This window comes from Nyctereutes procyonoides, unplaced genomic scaffold (assembly GCF_905146905.1).
Source record: "Nyctereutes procyonoides isolate TBG_1078 unplaced genomic scaffold, NYPRO_anot_genome, whole genome shotgun sequence".
Classification (NCBI taxonomy): domain Eukaryota; kingdom Metazoa; phylum Chordata; class Mammalia; order Carnivora; family Canidae; genus Nyctereutes; species Nyctereutes procyonoides.
This window is the reverse complement of record NW_026575047.1, coordinates 40,287,740-40,297,910: the sequence shown is the minus strand read 5'-3', so window position 1 is coordinate 40,297,910 and position 10,171 is coordinate 40,287,740.

Below are 10,171 nucleotides of genomic sequence, written 5' to 3'. Positions count from 1 at the left end.
CCTTTTCGTGGGCGGAGAAACGATCAGCTTGGTGTTGTCCGCTCCTGCGCAGCGCGCCCTTGAACCCCTAGCACTGTGCTGCTCTCTGAACACCCTGCTCCAATACAGTGGCTGGCCTACAGTGCAAGTACAGAAAAGCTTCCTGCTCCAACCTAGTCCCATGATCTTTACTTGGACAGGCTGCCCCCACATGTCCCAGCGTCAATCATGCAGTTCTCGGCTCACGAGTCACCTGCTTTCCTGGTTGCTCTCATTAGCACCCATCACTATCTGATAATACCTGGGGTGTGTGTGTATGTGTGTGTGTGTGTGTGTGTGTGTGCACGCACAAATTTCCTTCTTTGTTGTGCTTCCCTTCCCCTTCTAGAATGTCAACTCCATGAGGGCAGGGATTTTGTCTTGTTTTCTGTTCTGTCCTCGCCTGCAATAGGGTTTGGGATCTTGGGATCTCCCCATTAAGGAGTGGGTCTGTGACTGTGAATGAGTGGCTCTACCCACACAGGAACTCTGGAGGGAAGGAATGTTGGTTAGCCTTTACAGATGCGCACACAGACTCAGGAAGGGTGAGTGGGTAAGAAGGGACAGGGTGGGTACTTGGCCCAGTCTTGATATTTCTAGGCTGAGTGTTCTCAGGTACTGACTGCAGAGTCTTCATTTTCTCTTCTGGGAAATGAAGATTTGCCTACCTAGTAAGGTTACTGAAAGAATTAGAGGTGTTAGAGATGCCTGGGTGGCTCAGTGATTGAGCATCTGTCTTCCACTTAGGGTGTGATCCTGGGGTCCTGGGATCGAGTCCTGCATCAGGCTCTCTGCAGGGAGCTTGTTTCTCCCTCTGCCTGTGTCTCTGCTTCTCTGTGTCTCTCATGAATAAATAGACAAAATCTTAAAAAAAAAAAAGAATTAGGGGATCCCTGGGTGGCGCAGCGGTTTGGTGCCTGCCTTTGGCCCAGGGCGTGATCCTGGAGACCCGGGATCGAGTCCAACATCAGGTTCCCGGTGCATGGAGCCTGCTTCTCCCTCTGCCTGTGTCTCTGCCTCTCTCTCTCTCTCTGTGACTATCATAAATAAATAAAAAATTAAAAAAAAAAAGAATTAGAGGTGTTATACTTCAAGTGCCTGGCACAAAGCCTGGAATGTGATAGATGCTCAGTAAAATATTATTGCCATTACTCAAGACCAACTCCCTTGCCCATGCATGAGTAAATTGAGACCCACAGAGGGACATGACTTGTACAAGTTCATACAGACCCAAGTGGCAGAATGGAGACTGTGACCCAGGACTCCTATCTCCCTTTTTCCAGGGTTCTCTCCCACACTACCAAGTTCAGACTCTGTAGTGATTTTAGGCATCACCATCTCCAAGTCTGTGTTCTTATATCTAAAATTTGGTAATTATCTGATTTGATTATTAGATAACATAAGAGAATGTCATTGAAACTATCAAATGCAGAGCAACCTATGAAAGTCTTAGAAAGAAACATAAGCATAATTCTTTATGACCTTGGATTAGGCAATAGTTTGTTAGATATGGCATCAAAAGCACAAGCAATCAAAGGAAAAAATAGATTAAATGAACTTCATTAAAATTTAAAAATGTGCTTCAAAACACACAAGAAAGTGAAAAGACAACCCACAGGATGGGAGAAAATATTGGCAAATCATATATTTGATAAAGGTCTAGTATCAAGAATATTTATTTTATTATTTATTTTATTTTTTTAAATATTTTATTTATTTGTCCGTGAGATACAGAGAGAGAGAGGCAGAGACACAGGCGGAGGGAGAAGCAGGCTCTATGCAGGGAGCCTGACATGGGACTCGATCCCAGGACTCCAGAATCACGCCCTGGGCCAAAGGCAGGGGCTAAACCGCTGAGCCACCCAGGGATCCCCAAGAATATTAAAAAAAAAAAAAAAAAAAAAAAAAACTCTTGCAACTCAGGGTATCTGAGTGGCTCAAATGGTTGACTGTCTGCCTTCGGCTCAGGTCATGATCTCCAGGTCCTGGGATCAAGTCTCCGTGGGACTCCCTGCTCAGTGCTTCTCCCTCTCCCTCTGCCCCTCCCACTGCTTGTGCTCCCTCTGTCTCTCTCTCTCAGATGAATAAATTCAAAAATCTTGAAAAGAAAAAAAAATCTTGAAAAGTGAACTCTTGCAACTCAGCAACAAAAAGACAAACCAATTGAAAAATAGGCAAAACATGGTATACACAAATGGCCAATAAGCATATAAAAAGGTGCTCAACATCATCAATTATCAGGAAAACACAAATCAAAAGCATAGTGAGGTACCATTTCACAGCCACGAGGACAGCTATGGTTTTCAAAAAGGAAAATAATAAATATTAGTGAAGTTGTAGAACATTGGAATTCCTTACATTGCTGGTAGGAATGGTGCGGTCATGTGGAAAATAGTTTAGCAGGTTTTGTTTCTTTTGTTTTTATTTGTTTGTTTGTTTGTTTGTTTGTTTGTTTTTTAGAGGCAGAGGGGCAGAGGGAGAAGGAGTATCATAAGCAGGCTCCATGCCCAGTGCAGAAGCTGAGCAGAGATCAAGAGTTGGAAGCTTAGGGATCCCTGGGTGGCGCAGTGGTTTGGCCCAGGGCGCGATCCTGGAGACCCGGGATCGAGTCCCACGTGGGGCTCCCGGTGCATGGAGCCTGCTTCTCCCTCTGCCTGTGTCTCTGCCTCTCTCTCTCTCTCTCTCTCTGTGTATGACTAGCATAAATAATAAATTAAAAAATTAAAAAAAAAGAGTTGGAAGCTTAACCAACTGAGCCACTCAGGTGCCCCCTAACGTTTAACTTTCATTTGATTTTCATTTATAAGAGTGTCTTTAAAACCCTCTGACTTCCCACTATTATTCTTGCTATTTGTTGATTTAAGGCAGAGTCTAGCATGGGGAGGCTGTTTCACTGTGCTTCCTGGAAGATCTGCTGGTGGTAGAGGAGGCCTGAGGCTGTCTTTCCTCCTGGACTTTTCCAGGAAGTGGATTTCATTTCATTGCTCTCAGAGTCTGATGTTAAAAAAGGTGACCAAGACTATGACTGCCTGGGAGGTCTTTGGAAGGACTTTGCCTTCAATTCAGAATGAAATAAGGAGCTGCAGGATGGCTCTGAGCAGAGGAATAGCAGAAGCAGACTTGTGTTTTAGAAGGTTCACTCTGGCTGTCATGGGGAGAGGAGACACTTGAGAGACCAGCCAGGAGGCTATTGCAATAGTCCAGGCAAGAGATGATAGCTGCCTGGATTTGAGTGATAAAGGCTTGAAGGTGGTAAGAAGTGGTCAGATTTGAAATATACATTAAAGATATATTGCTTATGGCTTGGATAAGCAGTGTGAGAGAGAGAAAGAGAAGAGGCAAGCATGTTCCAAAATATTTGGCCTGAGTAACTGTGAATGCTTTTACTCAAAAAGTAATAGTATCTTTGGATTGGGCCACGTTTAAAGTCATCTCCATGAGAACAGTAACCACTTTGGTTTTGCATCCACTGATTCCAGAGGCCTAACACAGTGCCAGGGCACAGAGGCACGCAATAAAGATTTGCTGAATGCTGACACCAGTCAAGGCAGTGCCTCAGATGACACATGTTATTCCACGGCTCTTCAGCCTGCCTCTCCCAGATGTTCCAACTTCTAATTGCCCACCACTCCCTCCCACTGTGCTCCCAGCCCAGGAAGAACATTGAGTCCTGAGCCCCCACCGCAGCTCGTGCTCCTTTGTCCCTCTCAGGAGTCCCAGGGCACACCAGGTCCCCAAGTGAGTGGGATGATGGAGTACTAGGGAGGGGGACCTGGAGGACCTGAGAGCTTTCTCTCCTCTCACTCTGTCCTCCTGTGGCTCTTCTGCCAAGGCTTTTAGCAGCTCTGCTTGGTATGTGCATTAGCCACAAGAGGAGGAGATGGGAACAAAAGCAGGATGAGAGGCTCTTGTTCTTTCTCCCATTCTAAAAGAGGCTGGCTGAGCTCTTTTCACCTCTATATTCAGTGGCAGACATTTCTTACCCTAAGTATTACACCACCACTCCCCATCATCACCATCACCAACAAACAGCATGATTAACACCATCACCATCACCATCACCGTCCCCATCATCTATCCTTTCATGAAAATCCTCACAATCTGCACTTAGTACATATTTATTATACACCAGATGCTATGACAATCATTTCACCTATATTATGTCCTTTAATCCCCCACGAGTTCAGTCTTATTTATCCCCCACTTCACAGATGCAGAAACTTAAGCTCAGTCTCACTTGATCCTCATTTAGATCTCCCCACTCTCTTCTCTCTCTACAAGGCTCACTTCCTTATAATACATCCTCTATTGCTAATTGCAGGCAATGCAAAGTTTCTGCTTGTAGTCCCTCAGCCTTCAGATTTTGAACCCAATTATTTTTTTTTTCTTAAAGATTTTATTTATTTATTCATGAGAGACACACAGAGAGAAGCAGAGACACAGGCAGAGGGAGAAGCAAGCTCCCTGCAGATAGTCCAATGCAGCACTCAATCCCGAGATCACGACCTGAGCCAAAGGCAGATGTTCAACCACTGAACCACCTGGGTACCCCATGAATCCAAATTCTTATCAAGTGTTTGAAGACATACCTTTCCTCCATGCTCTCAGCTAAATGTTTCCTGCCCCAGCAATGGCTTTTCTTTGTCCTTGAGGATCCCACAGCCTTTTTAGTCTGTCTTGGACAATCTTCCCAATGCCTCAGGTACCTTTGCTCAGGCAACAGGATGAGGTTTGCTCTTGCCCAAAAGCATACACACACACATGCACACCCGAGTTTCCTTTTGGCTTGGAAATGTTTATGGAGAATTGCTCCCATTCATTTGGCATAGAAAAAGAGTATGGGCTTCAAAATGAGGACTGACACAGTTTAAACAGGCCATCCCTTGCTGTGTCTGAACTGGGATGCCTGGGCAGCAGAATGGGGCTGAAATCTCGTCCTTGCTGGCTCAGCCGAGCTGGGATCCTGGTACAGCACTGCATCAGCCAGAGAAGGAATGCCTTTTCTCAGTGGTCCACACAGAAGACTTGCATTTTTTGTAGTCAGTCCACTCAAAGAGGAAGCTCTGTCCTAATTCACACAAAGGTGCCTTACAGTAGCAGCAACCATGGTTCAAATCTCATTTTTTAAAAGATTTTATTTATTTATTCATGAGACACAAAGAAAGAGGCAGAGCCATAGGCAGAGGGAGAAGCAGGCTCCCTGTGGGGAGCCCAATTTGGGACTCGATCCCAGGACCCCAGGATTACAACCTGAGCCAAAGGCAGACACTCAACCACTGAACTACCCAGGTACCCCTCAAATCTCATTTTTGCCCTTGTGAGCTGTGCAACTTTAGACACGTGACTTCATCCGTCTGTTATTTTCAGCCAATCTTTTTAGATTGCTGGCTCTGTGCCAGGCCCTGTGCTGGGTATGGCAGGACTAAGGTAAATAAGACATGATTTCTGCCTCAAGGAAGCCTACCGTCTAGTTGGAAAGACACTAGAGCAGCTAAGTTCTATATGATGTGGGGAGCACTCAGCTGGAGGTCTGTGCAAGGTGGGTAGATGGGCACTCACCCCAGTACTCTGAGAACAAACACCACAGAAGATGCCAAAGGAAAGGTAGGGATGGTGATCCAGACAATAGGGACTACATGGGCCAAGATATGAAATGCAAAACAGCATAGTGTCTACAGAGAACAAAATGCGGTTCGGCATTACTGAATCACAGAAGGTAAAGTACGCAGTGACAGGATAGAGGGCTAAAGGCTCTGAGGTTCACTCAGGTTCACTATTCCTTTAAAAAAAGGGATAACAGTATTACTTCGAATGATACCAGATCTGATTAGGTATCAACGATCACTTCTATGCCCAGACAGATTTGAAACTTCTCAAAAGCAGCTACCATGTCTTAAAATTATATCTATGGCCACGTCTCATAAATCTGCATTAAATATTTTTTTTATTATCTAATGCCTAATACATATTAGAGACATAACAAGTATTTGTTATAATAGTGAATGAATGAATGGGGTAAGCCAAACCTGAAGTCTCCTCCTTCTAGATATGCCTGTGATCTGGGGTGGGAAGAAGGTCTCTGGGGAGGAAAAAGAAGTAGGGAACCATCAGCACATTCTTTCCTGTGGCAGTAGCTATTTCAGCCATATAGCAGGGCCTCGTGGAGTGTGTCCCTTAAACTGGGGGTCCCAGAGGTGCCCAAGGGCCATCCTGTTCCACCTTCCTCTCTCAGGGACAGAACAAGGGGTAACAGCTGAGCTGTGAGTGGCTGGGATAGGGGTGCAAGCAGAGCTCCGGGGGAAAGGATTGCTCATGTCACTTGCTGGAAATGAAGAGAAGAGGCTGGGGGTTGAGGAGGCAAAGTCCAGAGAACATGAAAAATCTTAGCTGCAGGGAAAAGCACTCTTCTTCCCATGAAGGCAATGAAATTACAGGTAATTGTGAGACACAGAGATTCGATAAAACATAGGGAGGCCATCAGGTGAGGGGACAGGACTGGCTGGGGACTTGGAACAGCTGGTCCTCCCCTCCAGCACCGGTAATCGCCCCTCTGTTATGAAGACTGAACAAACAGTCCTTCCTGGGGTGGGCAGCTGGGTTGGCTGGAAGAACAGGGGTGGCCTGGCCACGCACAAAGCACAAGCCTCCTCCCAACCACCACCTAACTTCTGGGGTCTGGCCGCCCAAGCACCATGGAACGAGGACCTGTTCTGAGGGCAGGAGTGAAGGGGATAGCTGAGCTAGAATTGACCCCCTGTCTACCTGTAGGCTACAGATCCCCAGATGGCCTAGAGGGAGCCAGAGGGCTATCTGTGGGAGAGAGACCAGGAATTCCATCCTGTTCCCCAGTCCCTGTGATCCTCCCTGTCATCCAGAGAGGATCCAGTGGTGAGTAACTCACACTGTAAAACAGAATGGGTGTGGAGCATGCTGGCTGGGGAAGCACAGGGCCATGTGAACACACACAGCAGATGACAGCAAGCCCAGGTGTCCCTTAGTTAGGGATGGTTTTCAAGAAGTCATCTCTGACTAGGTCTGCTGCACAGCTGTCAGGGGAGGAAGCCACAGAAGAAGGGCATGGGTGAGAAAGCACATGGTGAGAGACACCTTCTAGAAGACATACTCCACTCTAAAAGAGTCATTTTGAGAAAGCCATAGAACCAGTGGTAAGCCTCTTGAAGGAGAGTACCATCACTCCGACCGGGAATTATAACTATAGGTCTTAGGGGAGTGGAACCATCCATGCCAAACTATTCATTGCAACCATTAATATCCCGCAGCGGGGCAATTACTGGGCAACTGATGGCATCTCGAGGACTAGAAAGCCACTCCCAAAGCCAACAGTAAGGACAAGTGACTCACAACATGGTGTACATTTATGGTGAAGCAAGTGTCAAAGTAGGACCCAAAGTGTGTACGTGCCATGTCTAAAATGTTTTAACGAAAACCCATGGGAAGAGCAATGCTTGGAAACAACTATGACAAAATGGTGGTGCTTGGATGAGAGATAGAGTGCTATTTCTTTTGTTCTCATTGTTTTTCATGAATTATTTCTATCCTTTACTGTTTCATAGACTAAAAACCCTACAGCTCAAGTTGGGAACAATGTAACCATCTACCAAGAGGGAACTCATTCAACAAATGGAGGTGGAATATCAGCCAGTATCAACGGGGACACATTGGTGACTATTGTTTATGGGGAAAGCTGTATGTGAAGTGTGGACCCACTTGAAAGGGAGAAAAGTTTGCATAGGTAATAAAGAGTCAGCAGGTTTAGACATCGATCTGTTGACAATGGTTATTCCTGGAAAGGGTAACGGAGAGATTCACTTTCTACTACGTAGGTATCTCTGGTTTTTAAATTGATAATGAACATGTTTTATTTTAATTATTGGCAAATTAGCACAGATATTTATACTGAAAGTATTGCAAATAAAACACAAATAATAGCATAAATGGTAGGTTGAGAAAAATGCTGAGTTTTCATGCTGCTTATAATCCCCACTTTTACCCTCAGAACAGGCCATCCATGGCCAGAGCAGCTCAGCGAAGACAGATTATATTTCCTTCATTCTGCAGCACAAAGATACTGCACTGGTGAAGCTCAATTCAGAAAAACAAGCCCTTTATGTGAGCATCTTCTATACACAGATCACCTAGCTAGGCACTGGGGTGGTAAGGGGACACAAGAAGGATGAGGTGAGCCCTCAATTTGACCAGAGTATAGGGCCAGGGTAGGAAATTCAGCTAAAAAGAAGAGCAAGGGGATCTTTGGGGAAGTCTCTATGGCCTGAACTTGGTCTGCAATGGAGGGCAGGGGTGCGACAGGATTTTTGCATCAATCCCTAGGAAGATCATCTAGGGGCTGTAGAGAACAGAGAGAGCAACATGGGGAGGGAAACATGGGGCCACCTTCCCGGTGATGAGGGCCCAGGCTAGGGGATGTATCCAGGGAGCCCCTCCTATCAACTAGCAGGCTTCTCTTAGAGGTAGCTGGCAGTGAACAAGCTGACTCACCCCCTCTCCAATGCCTGAACAAAGTGTGTCCTCTGGATTAGCAGTTCTCAACCATGGCTGCCCAGTGAATGCAGCTAGGGAGCTTTACAGCTGCTGAGCCCTGGGACCCATGCTCAAGTATTCTGATTAAATTGACCAGGGGTACAGCCTGAGCACGGGGTATTTCAGAGCTTTCTGAGGATTCTAGAGGGTAGTAGAGTTTGAGGGCCGCTGCTCCAGAGCCCCATCAAACATAGCAGGAGCCCCAGGGGTCTGTCCCCAGACAAGCTTTCCCACCTCCTCCTAGAACAGATGTTAAGCAGCTAGCCACTCTTTTTATCAAACTCTGAATTTTGAGCTTTTCTATGCAAGCGACAACCATTTCCTCTACAACACTATGAGTGTTCAGCTACTCTGGCCAGCGTTCCCCATTACCTTCTTTCTTGTGGAAATTTGTTGATCTCTCATCCTGTTTCCCTCAACATTATGGCTCTATACATTTGGGCCGTGGGTCCTTCTGTACATCATTGCCTTCACCATGGGATTTGAGAAGGCAGGAGGAAAACACATGTGTGCAGGGAGCCACCTTGACCTGGAGGCTCCTTTCTATCTTTTATGGGAGCAGAGGTGCTGGGAAGGATTGTGTTCCTGGGGACATCTAGCCTCCCTAGTCTCCAAAGGCTGAATATAGGAAAAGGACATCATTTTAGGTATCATCGTAAAGAACCGGGCTTTGTCCCAAGATGGTGGAGGTGGGCATTTGCAACTGGAAATTGACATTTGTGATATGTAACCAATAACCACAGTAGTTGGGATGTGAAATTTGGCCACTTCCATGGATAAGGCCACCCAGAGTTACTCTCTTCTTTCTTCCACCCCATTGACCAAAACTAAAGGCTATAATCCCACAGCTTAATACAGGAGGGCAGAACAGTTTAGGATGTGGGTGTCTGGGCATGCCCAAACCCTCCACATGACCATAGTAAGATAACTCACCTTCCACTCAACCAGGAATCTTACCTCACAACCAGCCAGAGTGTGATTTGCCACATTTGCCAGTCCACAATTGGTGAATTTGGGAGACAGCCAACGTCCTTCTAGAGACCTGGCCAAAAGCCTCTGCCAGGGATCTGGTACGAGGGGGACAGGGTGACAGTCAGCAGCTAAGAACCACTGGATGGCCTTCTGACCAACATGGGACAGGTTCAAGAGATGGGAAGAGGGAAGAGAGGAGCGGGGATACCTTCCCCTGCTGCCTTCACAAAACATTACTATCTGCTGAGGGCTGGGCCCCTCGGGGCATCTGATAAGGTTGTCAAGTCAGCTGGAACACCTGCCCAGCCATCTGGCACTTTCATCCTCCAGACAACGCCACCCAGGCCTCCTGGCTCACCTCCTCAAAGCCAGGGGGCCGCAGGGGTCCCACACACCTGCCGGGGAGAATGAAGCCCCCCAAACCCTGAGGGCTATAAGGCAGTGTTCTGTGTTCCCAGGTGACACTTCAGAAATTCCTCTTTGACTTTGTTAAGAAATGAGTTTCTATCAATGACTCACCTTCTCTAAGGCTTCTGATGGTTTAAACACGGGTTAATTCTGACCTCGCTGAGATAACAGATAACAGAAGCATGGTTGGGGGACAGGGGGGAGGCTGGAACAG